This window comes from Accipiter gentilis, chromosome 30 (assembly GCF_929443795.1).
Source record: "Accipiter gentilis chromosome 30, bAccGen1.1, whole genome shotgun sequence".
NCBI classification, from domain to species: Eukaryota; Metazoa; Chordata; class Aves; order Accipitriformes; family Accipitridae; genus Astur; species Astur gentilis.
The window spans coordinates 16150013-16164184 of NC_064909.1; the positions used below are offsets into that span (position 1 = coordinate 16150013).

Below are 14172 nucleotides of genomic sequence, written 5' to 3' on the forward strand. Positions count from 1 at the left end.
GGGTTGAATCTTTCACTTTGCTTGATTTCTTGGCATGTCTGGAAGTCCTAAACTTATTAATTAAAACCTGTATAAATTATTCCAGGACCACAGGGAAAGAAAGGAAAAGCCTTTTTTTTTTTTTTCTCCTTCAGAAAAGTAATGGGTGCACAAGAGCACATCTCCATGATGTGTGAAGCCTTCACTGGTGCTGGGAACACTTGCTCTTCAGAGGATGCAATGAGATGGTGCAAGGGGGATAAGATAACTGTTGAGTGCTTATTTTGCTCCGCAGAGAGGAGTTAATGTGGGGAATAAGGGACTATTGGTGAGCGAGGGGGAGAGGAAGGTAAGAACACGTTGGGATCTCCAGCACCATCGGGGTCAAAAATACGCTTTGACACCCAAGGGACCTCTTGGGAGAGGCAGGGAGGGTTGCAGTGAGGGTTGCCTTGCGGGACCCGCACTCCCTTGCTGCTGCCAGCGTGAGAAGGGCAGGGTGGGAGTTTTGGTGCACCCTCACTTGCTGTGGGTGCAGTTGTGGTCTCCCTTCCCTTGCCTTTCCAGACTCATCAGGGAAGAGCTGCCCTTCACAGCTGCAGGTTGTTGATGGTCAGTGGGGTTAATTGTTAGTCTGCTGGATGGAGCAGTGCCAGAGTGTCCCACTGGTGTACGAAATACTCCCAAGGTTCTCTTGATGCAGTTTTTCTCTTTGTCCTCTGAGGACACAGCGTATACCCAGCCCCCGACGGTGGTCCCCAGCCCACAGCCATTGCAAACCCTTCCCAAGGAGCTGTGCCTGGCATTACGTCCCAGCCTGCCAGCCGCAGCCGTCATCTCCTGCCTTCTCCTGGGAACCCTCTGGGGGGAAGTCCTGCTCCAGTGGGAGGTCTCTGCTGGACCCAGCCATGGCACCTTGCTGACCAGGCTGCATCTTGCTCCCAGGTCAGAGTGACGGAACTCCCAGCATCTGACCCGACTCTGAATTTTCCCTATTCCAGTCCAAATGCAGCACTTGGGCTGAAATGCTGAAACAGCACCAGTTCTCCAGCTCTATAGCAAGCAACATGCTTATTTATTTATTTATTCTTTTAGCTCCGTTTTGTAGTAAAGACCAGATGCTCCTTTCTCCAGAGAGGAGTTGTCATCCCTGATGGACGCCTCTTATAGCTGTGCAGAGAGCGAGTGTGCTATTCCTGGAGAGAATTAATGCCAGGGATATTAACCATCTGCCCCCTTAAAAAGGAAGATCGACTCGGCTGCCCCCTCGCCATACCCCCGCTGCGTGGTGGCAGCTACCTTGTTCCCGGGCGGGCAGATGCAGCGCTGAGTGCTCCCGTGAAAGTAAAGTTCTCATTAAGGAGGAAGCGAGGGCACAGCACATGGGAGGGGCTGGGGCTAATTGCATTTGCTTCCAATTTCCTTAACCCGGTAATTGGATTCTGATTTATTGAATATGTCTGAACAATGCTGCGGATGATGCATCATTAGCCGAGCATTAGTGCGGCCACGGAGGAAATGGGGCTGCCGGGAGATCTGGGGGAGGCGGGCGCTGATGGGGGGGACGGAGGAGGGAGAAGAGTCCAGGCATGGTGGTTGACAGGGAGAGGAAGGTGCAGAGTTTGCAAAGCTCTCTCTCTGGAAAGAAATCCTTGCTCATGGTGTAGGTGTCTGGGGAGCTGCCGCAGGCGATGCTCTGGCACTACCATGCAACCTAGGAGAGGGTCCTGAGTTGTCCAGGGGAGCTGGGTGGGAAAGCGTGGAGGAGCACGGCCTGTTCTTGGAGCAGGGAGAAATTGCTGGTGGCTGTGCAAGAAGCATGTGTGAAGAGAGTCCAGCATGGAGTTGGCTAGGAGAGGTCCCTCCTGCGAAGCGGAGAGCAGAGTACCACAGACCAGGCTAGAGTGAGAGGTGGGAAACCCTCAGGGCTCGCTCACGCTGCGTGACCCGCTGGAGACTGTGCTTAGAGGCTTGGTTTCAACGGCAAACCTGGCTTAGGCTGCTTTGTGTGAGCCAGGCTGGAAGCAATCAGGCTTCTTCGTATGAGAGTGAAGGCAAAGAGTTGGACCTCGATTCTGCTCCAGCTGACCTTGGGGAATGCTGCATCCTAGCACGGGCCCCAAACCAAAGGGCACCGCCATGCCAGGAGCTGTGCTGAGGGGCACTGCCATGCCAAGGGGCTCTTGCCCAGCTCACACAAGGGGCTAGGAGGCTTTGAAAAGGCTCTTGCCCACCTCTTCAGCTCATCCCCATGAGCAATCAGGTTCTCCTTCAGCCTCTCAGACAGATGTTGCCCGAAGCAGCTTGCTCTGCTCTGTGACCAGGTTTTCAGCGTGTTTGCTCTCCATCTTTTATCCCCCTCTGTATAATGCATGACAGCACCGAGACAGAGAGACCTGCAGGCCATGGTAGTGCCCTGATACCAGCACCTCGTAGTCCTGATCCTAGTGCCCAGGACGTGGGAGTGCTGCTCCTTACAGCCTCTCTGTGGGGTGTTTTTCACCAGGATGGTTGCAGATTTCCTGGAGTTTTCTTTGCTAATCCAGCCAAGCACCTGCACTTGCCAACGATAGCTGAATATACAAAATCTGGCAAGGGATGAGCAGCAAGCTCCTTGCCAGAAGGTCATGGAGAGGGCAAATACTTTCGGCAGGGCGGGATGTGGCACTGACAGCCAGTTGCTTAGTAATGTTTGCTGGATTGATTTTGTTTTTAAATTGCAGCCAGTGGAATAATTTCAGATGGAGAGGAATCACAGCGCTCCGAAGAATCGGAGCTGGAGAAACCATGGTGGCTCCCCGGCCAGTGTGGGGCTGCAAGCCTGTGCTTGGTTTGTGGGTGATTTCAGCTGGGGAAATGCCACAGCTTCCATGGGCCACATCATGTCCCTCGGCCTGGGAGATCTCACAGCTGGAACATCGCTCCTGCTGTCCTGCCCGCATTTCCCTGCCGTTAACTGTGTTCCTGGTTGGATGTTGACTAAGCCCTTGGACCCTGTGAAGGGATGTCTTTCTCCAGGAGAAGACCGTGTACGGTCCTGTGGTGGTGCGTCCCATCCCCACCATGAGTCAAGGTTAAAAAATCCCTGTGACCACAGCAGCAAGCTGGACCCAGATCTAGCTGGCGTGTCCGCGTCATGCGAAGCCGGCTCATGCTGCTGGAGTGGGTGGCTAGTCCCCCTCCGCTGCGGTAGCCACACGCCGTTGGGATTACCTCATCTCCACATCCCACCTTCTGCAACTCCCACCAGCGAACCGCAGGACCAAAACAGCAGCGAGTGAGTCAGTGCCAGGCGCACGCGCGCGGGGAGAGGAGCTGAGGTTTCCAGTATTGCTCAGCGGCTTGGAAAGCCGACAGGGAGGATGCGTTGCCCACAGCCAGAAGATTTTGTCGTGATGGCTCCTGGGCTTTTTCCATCTGTAGCAGACAGCTCCCGAGGAGGCCGGTATTCGCCACACAGTTGCTCCATATGCTGCTTAGGCTGACCTCCGCCTCCCAAACGCTCCGTTAGGTTTAATAGATGTGCAGATGCTGTTGTGGCTGCCAGGCTAGGCTGGGACCGCGAGTTGCAGCCAGCATCAACCTGGGCTGGGGTTTGTGCTCGCTGACGGCGGTGAAGCAGAGAGGTGAAATTGGGGACAAGGAGACTAGATGAGAGGATAGCGGCTGGAGGAGAGGTAAGAGCCTCCAGCAGACTTCTCTAGCTATTGCAAATCACGTCAGCCAGCCTCAGGCATCCCCCGCTGCCTGTTTTCCTCTATTTGTCTGGCTTTTTTCCTCTGCAGCGCCGATACAAGTTTAGTAGTGCTGTCTCGAGCTCGTAGAGCAAGGAGGCTGGGGATGGAGCCCTCTCAAGTCCTGGCATAAGGCAATAATCCTCTGAATTTTTGAAACTCCCCCCACTCCCTGAGTCCCAAGTGCTTTACAAGAGGCCCTACCTACCCAGCTAAGCTTGAATTTTACAGCTGCTTGATGGGGTGCGTTTCTGTGTGTATATGCGTGTCTGAGAGAGAGAAAGCAGCTGCTAAAATCAAGTTGCGATTGAAATGCGAGGCTGGCAGGGATACTGGCAGATAGGAAGACCAGGCGTTGCATTGTCTGCTGAAGATGAGAGCATCCTGGCAGCCTGGCGGTCTGGTCATGCCAGCTTGTGCTCCCTAGAAAAGTTCTGCCCTTGTAGTCTGTCCTGTTCACTTTGCGGGGAACAACACACACCGTAAGACTTCTTGCAGGTCTCCTCACTCAAACCGCAGCCCAGTGCCAGCTGGAGACTGTCCGCTGGGTGGGAGAGCTGCCCAGGGCTGGTGGCTCTGCTCGTAGGGACTGTTCATGGAGGGATGGGAAGAGGTGATGCCTGTGACATTCCCCAGGGGCAGAGAGCTGCTGGTTTGAGTTCTTAAGGTCCAGAAAAGTCAGGATTTCAGCCCTGAAGCACTACGTGCTGCAGCATTATTTTGACCCATTAATTGCAGGGTGCATCCCAAGGGTGCAGAGGCTGTACGTTCACCATTACGTTGGAGCAGCTCTAGTGGAGGTAGTTGAAAATACCTGACTGTTCTGTGCATGGGGATGACCGGGAGGAACATGCTGTCCCGAGGGCGGTCCTACCTCTTCCAGGTGAGGTACCTGTGTACATGGGCACGTGGGGCTGAGCGTGCATCTCTGCCTCTGCACGCCTTCCAGGTGTCCCCGTGTCCCGTGCGTACACATTTGGTGCACAGCACGTGGAAGCATGTGTAGACATCCACGTGCAGATTGCGTGAGGGCAGCTGTAGCTCATGCAGGTTTTGAAGTGGCTCTGTTTTTGGCTGAGTTGATGATTGCATCCCAGGAGTGGCAAGCAGTCAAGTGCACTGAGAATATTGTAGTATCTTCTTGGAAGCAAAGAGTCGAAGAGGAGGAAAGTAGATTTTGACAGCATTGCCTTTGGCTTAGCGTGTTTATGATCCCCTTGGACTTCTCGCATTGCCTTGTCTTCCTTCAACTTGCCCGCTAGACCGAAACCACTTTGAGATGAATTGAGGTGAAAACTGGGTCTCAACAGCTAGAAATGCATTTTGTAGCCCACATAGGGATTTAGGCATCTTATCTTTCTTGCCCGGTTTCTTGAGAGTCCCCGAAGGAGGAACTTAATGTGTGGAAATGATGTGTGGAAAAGCCCATCTTATTCCACAGGCAGGACAGAGGTGGGGCTCTGCTCTGCCATCCTCAGTGGTACCTGAACATCAGACCTGCAGAAGCAGGTAGGTACCTAGCAGGTGGCCAAACCCACTTGGAATTCGAGGGAAGGTTTGCAGGGACGTTACCCGGATGGACCTTGAACAGTTGAGAGCAGAACCGAACCTAGAGGTTTTCCTGGTCTACTGTTGCCTTTCCCTTTGCTGACTCCATACATTTCTCCCCGTGGCCTCTGGATTGTAGCTGAGCTAATCCAGTTTCCTGCGTAATGCAGACTATAAGTCCCGAGGGGTTCTGTTATTTTTAAAATTTGCTTATTCAGGCAGTGTCTTGCGAGTTGCTGACTCTGGATGTGCTGTGTTGTAGACCAGGGCAAGAAGTGGCGTGGGTACGGGTGTGCGCGCATGTGGGGTCCCTGTGCCTGATGCTGCTGGGTGCATCTGCTTGGGGCAGAGGGGTGGTGGGACCAGCAGGGAGCAAGGCATGTCTGAGCAGAGGTGCCTTGAGTGCCGTGGGGGTGGATGAACCTCTGTCCGTGAGGACAGATGGAGCTGTACAGTCTAAGATGTGAAGGAGGGAGCCAGGTGAGGAGGATGAGGGAGAGGGAGTGCTCAAATGCTGCCACATCTCTGGACTCAGCATTGGTGAAAGCTGGAGGAGGCGTCTTTGTACGGCCACGTGTGTGTGCTGCTGGTTTTGCTCTGTCCTGCACCCTCTTGTGTGGGGTGGGGGTCCCTGTGTGGGTGCTTCCCTGTGAGAAGTGTGTGATGCCCTGGGGAGAGCGGGCTGGCAGCACCTTGTGTGGTCTGGGGGTGGCTGGATGCAACAGGGTATGGGTCTCTTCTTGCTTTTGAGGTTCATTATTAGCTGCTGCGTGACTGCCAGCAATATTCCAAAGAGTTTTTCTGTCTCTTGATCTGTTATTTCAGCTGTTACACTGTCCTCTGGGCAGAGCAAGGGCATTTGTGATTTCATTACAAAATAAGATTTATCACATTTGGGCAAAATCCTGTATGCGCGAGGGCTGTCCCTGGATCTCTTGCCTGCAGAGCATACTCTGAGGCTGAATTAGCTGAGTAAGAGAAGATCTGGGATCCTCCTGCCTTTGGTCTTGGTCTCCTTCTTATTTCTAACAACAGCCAAGAGCACAGCATGACCCTACAGGCGAGCAGTTACACAAATGAACGGTGGAAAACACATCTGAGATGGAAGTATGTCCATTAGGAAACAGTATGATTGCTTTTGTCTCTTGGACACCAGGCCCTAAGAGGTTAGCGCTCGACACTGTGTTTTTCCATCACCTCCTTAGGCTGAGATCTCTGGGGATGAAGAAATGAGAACAGTCCATCAAGTAGAGCAGGGGCTGGTGTGTGTCTTGGGTATAAACTAGAACTGCCTGTATTGGACAAGGTTTTGTTTCTGCCATTGGTCAGCTGGCTTTTGTGGCCTAAGTTTGAAATTTTCACAAGCTGGGCAATGTCTTAGAGAGTTGCTTATGCCTCTTCTGTGCAACCTGGTAGCCCTTTGGCAATGGTAGAAGTAGCTAGCACAGGTTGGTGATGTGAAGAAAGTATCTTAATATGTTCTGTAGCTGCTTCTATCAGCAGCAGTTGGGCAGTTGAAAGTCGGTGAGAGAGACAGCTTTGGGCAGCCAGCTCGCTCTCCATGCACTATCGCCAACCACTGATCAACCATTTGATATCTAGCCATACCATCTCTGTAAGAGGGGATCGTCATGTGATGCTGGGATTGATTTTATTTTTTAGGGAACCGTCGTTATTAGCTCTTCTCGTCATAGTTGTCCTGTTTTCAAGCTCTTCAGCCCTCCAGGAATTCAGACCTTTGCTATACAGACTGGTTAATAGCACAGTTAGTTCTCCTAGCTGGGAAAATTTGCTGTCTGCTAACAAAAGACCCACTATGGAGCTCCCCTTATCAAAACCCACTACCTGTAGCTTTGTGCTAGAATTTATACCTGCTGTCACTCACAGTTTGGACCTATGTATTGCTGGAGAGCTGAGGCTTTTGAATGGACTGAAGTGTGAATCCCAAAGTGCAATTTAGAGGATGCAAAATGAGAAGATCCCATCTGGCCAAAGACTTAAGGGTGAGGCATAGTTTGAGTAAGGGTGTGCATTGTGTCCCCCAGACTACCATGCAGTAGTTATTTTGGCCTCCCAGCCCCTGTCCGACAGCCGTACCAGCATCTCATGGTTGTGATGGCCAGTTTGTTGCCCATTGCTCCTGGGCCAAGACTGGCTTTTGTGTGCCTGTTGGCTAAACTGAACCAACCTATGACTATAGTTGGGCCAAAATCTGAGCCTTCCGCTCAAAAGAGCTCAGTTCTGCACTTTGTAGATTCAGACTATCTGGAGTGCTCACCACACCTAGTGGCATTTTGCACTTGGTGTTCTGGGTGAATTTGAACTTAAAACTCCAAGGAGGTTTGAGGAACAGGTATGCAATCAAAACACAGAGAGGTTGTTTTCAGGTAACACAGAGAATAAGGAGTATTGAGATTTGCAGTTGTTGGCAGCTAAGCAAGGAAAGCAAGACAGCTATTAATCAGAAACAGGCACTCCATAAAATCATAGAATAATTCAGTTTGGAAGAGACCACAGGAGGTCTCTGATCCAGCCTCCTGCTCAAAGAAGGGTCAGCTATGAAATCAGCCCAGGTTTCTCGTGTTGCAGAAACCACTGGGCCCTCTGGGGTTCCTGCCTCTCAAGCTTGGCCCAGTGTTTTATACGAGCTGGCATAATTTACAAACCCTGATTGCAGCGCACGTAATTTGTAGTTCTCCCCCAGCTGCTTGTGTTTGTGTAACAAGCTTTGAAGTTGCTTGAGTTGCTGTCCTTGCAGCACTTGTGTTACCTGTATCTTTCCTATCTTGCAGACACTATGGGCCTAATTGTCCACTCACTCATAGCGAGTGCATTTAAACGAGAGGAGGGGTAGGTGCGCATCAAAGCATGCTTGCTAAAGCCTCCCATCATTGCTGCCTGCCATCTTTTCCAGGCTTGATCATTATGTCAGTAGCAAATCTGTGTTTCGAATCTGTGTATCACTGTGCAGTTGCCCTGATGGAGGACTACTGAGGTGACTGCAGACCTTCATCCGTGTGATGAACGAGCAAGAGTCTGTGCTATTGCTTGCAATCTATCCAGAATTCTGCTCAGAGAACACTGTGGAAAAAATCGGGGGGGGAAAAAAAAAAGTGACCCTGACTCCTCATTTCAAGCTGGAACTGAACTCCTAAACTTTTCTCTTTCCTAAGGCTTGAGAAAACTCGGTCAGAGACAAAAATCACATGTAGTCCCCACTCCATGATGTTGCCTGAAAGTGGAGAAAAATATTCATTGGAACATTTTAGTGGTGAAAAAACCCCCAGTGTTTCGTGTTCTCCTGCTTCTGCTGGAGCTGGCATCTTGCATAGATGTGGGGACACCTGGTAAGAAGTCAGTAAGGTGCCTCTTTTCGATAGCTGCACCTATTGCTTCTAGAGAGCTCATGCAAGAAACGTGACAGGTCTCTCTAGGGACTTACTGGCTGCGAACTGGGCTGGAAATGCATGGTCCTGGGAAATGGCTGGTGCGTGTCCAAGTCCTCATACTGGGAATGGCTGTGGCCACCCTGACATGCGACAGTGTCTGTGATATTTGCTGCCCCATGTTTGTTGTCTGGTGGCCTGTGGGGCAGCTTGCCAGGAGGTGGAGGGCTTGAGGAGCAGGCCAGCTAGATCTGGTGGCTTCTGAGACAGGGGCTGGTGGCTTCAGGAGTCAAAAGTTGATGAATGCAATGATCTTTTGCAAATACCTTTGTATGTAATGTCCTCTTTTGAAACTTTTTTTTTTTTTTTTTAATGGGGTGGGGGGAAGGAAGAGTTGATGAGAAGGGTCTGCATGACGTGGGATTATGGTGGGCTTGAGCACTGAGAGAAGTTGCTTCTCCCCTGAGATGGCTGCCCGTGTCTGAGCTGGGGACTATCCTTGGCCAACACCGATGGCCAGATCATCATCCCAATATCCACTTGTCCCGAATAGCCCGTTCTTCCCTCCTCAGATGTGACAGTGCTTCTGCCACAGTCCATGTTGTCTCTCCCAGTGCTTGTCCTGGACCTCACCGACATCCGAACTGCCCTGCATGACTTGTGCAGACCTTCCTGGAGAGGAGAGAGGCTTCCAAGTGCCGAGATCCCAACCCCAGACTTTGCTGTGATGTCCGAGGCAGCCCGTGATGCCACTCTGCCCTCCAAGCCCTGCCTAATCACTCCCTGGAGCTGGAGGTGGTGGGTCAGGTCAGTCAACATCGCCTTCTTGGCAGAGACAGAGGGTTGTTATCATTACCACCAGGCTAACCGCATCACAGCAAAAGGACTGCCACCCCGTCGGTTTCGGAGGTGTTATGTCTTCCTCACCCTGGCAGTGCAGTGGCTCTGCTCGGGTTTTCGGACCACAGCTCAACTGATCCCAGGTTGCAAATTGTGCCCCGGAATCCCGGGCTCTGGCGCTGGATGTTCGCTGTCACCACGGGGCAGGATATGAAGTGCTATGAGATGCCGTGGTTTTGAATGTTGAGGGGCTGCCCCTAGAGAAAAGGCAGGCTGAGGGGCTTTAATTAAAAATGGTACTGGGAAGGGATGCTGGGGCAGGGGTAGGGGGAGGCTGGTGTTTCTTCAGGAGCAGCGTCCGTTGTGTCTCGATCATGGATGCTGTAGGGAAATGGCAAATGTGACAGTGCTTATTTTGCAGCAGTAGATTTGCAGTGCTATTCCTCCCCGCTCCTTTTCTTTTTCTTGAGTGAGAATGATGAGGGCAACTCTTGGGAAGGAGTTGAGGAGTGAGCTAGACTGTATGAGGAACTGATGGAAATGTATAGGCGGGTGTTTTGAATGCAGGAGGATGTGTCAGTTAAGTGGCTGCGTTACTCATTTTTTTCTGGAGGGCAAAGCTAGTTATATCTGAAAGAGCTGTGCTAGGAGTGTGAGTTATGGCACTTGTCTGCACAGTGAGCAGAAATGATTCCTGAGCTGTGTTCTTGGCTAAAAGGTGTCTTCAGGGCAAAAAGGATCGGTAGTGCGGGTACTGGGGGAGCTCGTAGGACCTCGATGTCTCAGAGCCTGGGTCCTGGTAGTGGGGGTGACTCTGGACTGTTCCAGCAAACACCATGGTATGATATTAAATTTCCTGCTGCTGTGTTTTGTTTCTGCAAGTTGTCCCTTGTTTCAGCCCCACAGTGCCTCCCTGGGCAGGAAGAGCATCCGCATGGGATAGGCATCCTCCTGAGAAGCGTCTGAGGAGCTCACTCAGGAGCAGGCACAGCCTCCATCCCAGCTGTCCCTTCCCTTGAAAACACTTTTATTTTGGTTGGTCTAATGTTTTGCTTGCCAAAAATTGCTGTTTCGGAGAGAAAAAAAGCTGAAAACAGTTTCTCCCCCCCCCCCCCCCCCCCCCCCCGCTCCATGTGATAGATTTCCTTCACCTAAGTTATTTTGGTTTTGTTTCCCCATGAGACAGTTTTGATTTCACTCTGGAAATTCCCCACCCACCCGTCCATTGCATTTTGCCAAGACAAATGCATGCACAAAATAGTTCTGGGTCGATCTGAAATGACCCTTTCCCTCGTCCTTTTCCAATTCCTCCATTTACCCTGCTTGCGTCTCAGCCCTGTTCTTAGCAGCCTCATGGAGAGATGTTGTGCGCTGTACCCCCCGATGAGCACTGCCGTGCAGGCACTGGGGGGACCTTCTTCTCCCCAGTCCCCGTGGGAATTTGCTTCAGCAGTCGGTTCCCCCCATGAGAACGGGTTTGTCATTGGGATGGAAGAGTTAGGAGAGCCCTTGGGTTTTCCCTCTCGTTGTGTAGATTGGGACATGGGAGCGATGAGGGAAGAGGCTGCCTCAGAGCTGGTGGTGCCTGGGGACAAGGGGCTTGGACTGGTGCTCCGGTGCCGGAGCTGTGAGGCTCCTAGCGGAGTTACAGTGCCTTGGTTTAAAGCATCCCCTGTACCTGAGGACAAAGAATAGGACAAGGAGAACACGTACAGCCTTTGGAGCAGGGTTTTGCCTCTGTTAATATTCTACGGCAGGTTAGTTTGTGTGGAGAAGTAACCACTGGTTAGATAGATGTACTGTTAGCCCAGAGTTGAGATGCTGTCTATCCATCAATACCACGTGTCTCTCTCCAGCCTCCAGTTTCTCACTCAGTCCCTTGGGAAACGGCAGAGCTAGTACTGCCAGGGCTAATTATTCCTCAAGACAGAAGACATGTGATAAAATATTAACCTTTTTCAAAAACAGAGCCCCAGTTAATTAGCTCTACTTTTGCGACACATTCACCCGGAGATAAAAGCTCATTCCCCAGATATCTGTCTGTGGCAGCATGATCTTTCTGCGTGTCCCTGTCATGATGGGGAACGGGGAGGAGGAGAGCTGGGAATTTAATAAAAGACAGTGACCTGCCAGTCACTGGGCCCTGAGGACGAACCGCTCCATTTCAAGGTGAGCGATGTCTGGACACAGGCACTGCTGCTTTCGTTTGAGAGGCTGAAGCTGGAAACAGAGATGGAGTGGGTGGTGGGATCTGCTCTGATGCCCACACCTGGGTTATGTCCGTGTTGTCAGTGCCACATCTCTGGAGCCTGAATTTGGAGATTATGCGGGTGGACAGGACTCAGTAGAGCTGAGCGAATAACCGTGTTTTGGTTCTTCGGTTATTTGAGAAAAAGAAAAGCCAGGAGACAGCAATTTCAGGATAAACCAAAAGCAAAGCTCTCTGTGAATCTCAAAGTAAAAATACAGGAAAACTTAAAGCCAAAAGGATCTGTTTTTCTCATCCTGAAAAGGAAAAAAAATTCATTTAGATCTCAAATGTTTTTGACACTTCTAGTCATCTAAAAATGACAGGCTGTATTTAAAAGCAAGTGATTTTGAGTATCAGATGAAAAGTACACATTGGGCTCCTCTGGAACAAATGATGTGCTGGAGTGGAAGTGATGCCGCAACGTGTGTCGGCGGCTGCAGCAACCACTGGTGTGAGGATGTGGTATCGCCATGGCTGTCGCTGTACTGGGGAGAGGGCTTCTTTCTGCTGGAGGGAGGGATGGGGGGGTCTCTGATAGACCAGCATCAACCGCAGCCCCAGCCGTGGCCCTCAGGGAAGGTGTGCCAACACCAGTCAATCCATGGAGGCATGGGGTCTCTTCTTTAAACTCCATGTGCCTCCTTCTCTGCAATGGAGAGAGAGGTTCCTGGGGGTTTTATGGGGAAGAGAAAGCCTCGCTTGTCTCGGTGTCCTTCACAGGGAGTGATGCAGCGCCCACCTGAACTCTACCAGGGCCCAGTGATGACTTCATGATGGACATCACTTCATCACCAAGTGCTTCAACATTCCTAGGGTGCCATTGATCACTCTCTGCTAGAGCCATCCTCTGCCTTTGGCTGCTATAAAGTATTGACCACTTGTCTTCTAGTTATTACGTGCCATCGATTACTTTGATAACTTGTTCCAAGTAATTCGGACAGAATGAAGTTGTTTGTTTAACTTTCCTGCTTGTCTTGGTATTTCTATTGACCCAGTATGTTTGCGTAGGCTGAAATCGAAGTCGAGTATTAGTAAGCCATGGAACTAATTCTCTGAGGCTCACTACTGTTGATAATTAAGGCCATGAGACAGTTTCTTCCATCATACTCTTGTTTGTTTTTTCAGCTACCCAGCACCTTAAAGTCCTACTCCATCAACTGTAGCAAAAGGACAATCACAGGCAATGTTTCAGGGCCGTATGGGTGGATTTTTGCTGTAAGCACTGCAGATCTCTGCATGCTTAAAGTGTTTTTGACCTATCACAGAGTGGAGTTGGGTTTGCGCTTCTCCATTTTTGACTAAGGAGGAGTTGTGGGGATGAGGACTTTCTCTGCCACATGGTGCCAGGAAGCTCTGGTCAGAAAGCATCCTCCCTAATGAATCTTTACATCTGTGGTTCTGACCCTCTGAAATGTAATTTCAGGTTGTCCTGGCTTCTAAAGATCTTTATTAAAGGATTGGTGGCTTTCCAGGAAGGTGCAAGGTGCCAGATTTTGCTTTTACTTTCACCAGATGAAAACCTTTGATGTCAGCTCTGGTATTCCAGTAAAACTGGCATCAGAAATTTGGCCACAATTTAAAATTCTACTGAAAACAAAGAAGTTTCTTTTTTTGTTGTTTAGGATTTTTTTCAGTTTTGTTAGCTCCTTTTTTCTTTTTGCTTCAGGTCTGAAGAAGGATGGGTGGGGGGAGTCAAGAAGCAAGACAGACCCTGAGTCTGTGTGGAGGGCCCTAGAAGTCTGAATTATTCATGAACTGCTTTGAAAATCAAGACACACAATCTGGTTTAACTTGTTTTTAAATGCAGCCGTGCTATTCTCTCCTTCCTTTTTAGTAGGTTCTCTTTTTTTTTCCCTCCCCTTTTCCAAAGACAAAAATCCAGTGAATTTTTAATAAATTATAAATGCATCATCTCATCAGTTTTGAGGTTCGCAGGCAGCAGCACGTCGTGTGCACGGAAGGTTATTTTTGCCTTCTTGCATTTCCCCCTTTCTTCAAATTTAGCCGTTTGATTAATTTTTTAGATATCTATCTTGCAGGGAAAAGAAAGAAAGAAAGAGACTGAAAGAGGCAGTGAGTTAGAGAAAACACTAGTTGTGCACTAGCCAAATATAGCACTGTTTCAATTTCCAGAAGCTGTGTAGAAAAATGTCCTTCTTGGTCAACCCAAGAAGGCTGACCTCAGGTCAGGCCGCAGTTGAGTTGAACCAGGGTTCCCGTTTGCAGGTCCCTGCCCTGGTGGGCAGCGTGTGCGGTCGTCCCCTGCCAAGGCTTGGAGCTGCTGCACTAGCTGTAACCATCACATGCATGGTAGCACATCGACTTCAGAGCACGGAGGCTGCGAAGACTTCTTTCATCAGTGGCAGCATCTTCTGCCCTCCGGAGCGTTCTTCTCTTTTTGTCCATTTTTCTAGTATTTTTTGCGGTGGCGTGT

The 14172-nt window shown here is 50.4% G+C and overlaps 1 protein-coding gene across 1 annotated transcript in view; it reads left to right on the forward strand.

The window, feature by feature from the left end:
- The window catches only part of GALNT14 (polypeptide N-acetylgalactosaminyltransferase 14), a 103889-nt gene that overhangs the window by 38686 nt on the left and 51031 nt on the right, over positions 1-14172 (forward strand). The window lies entirely within an intron of this gene.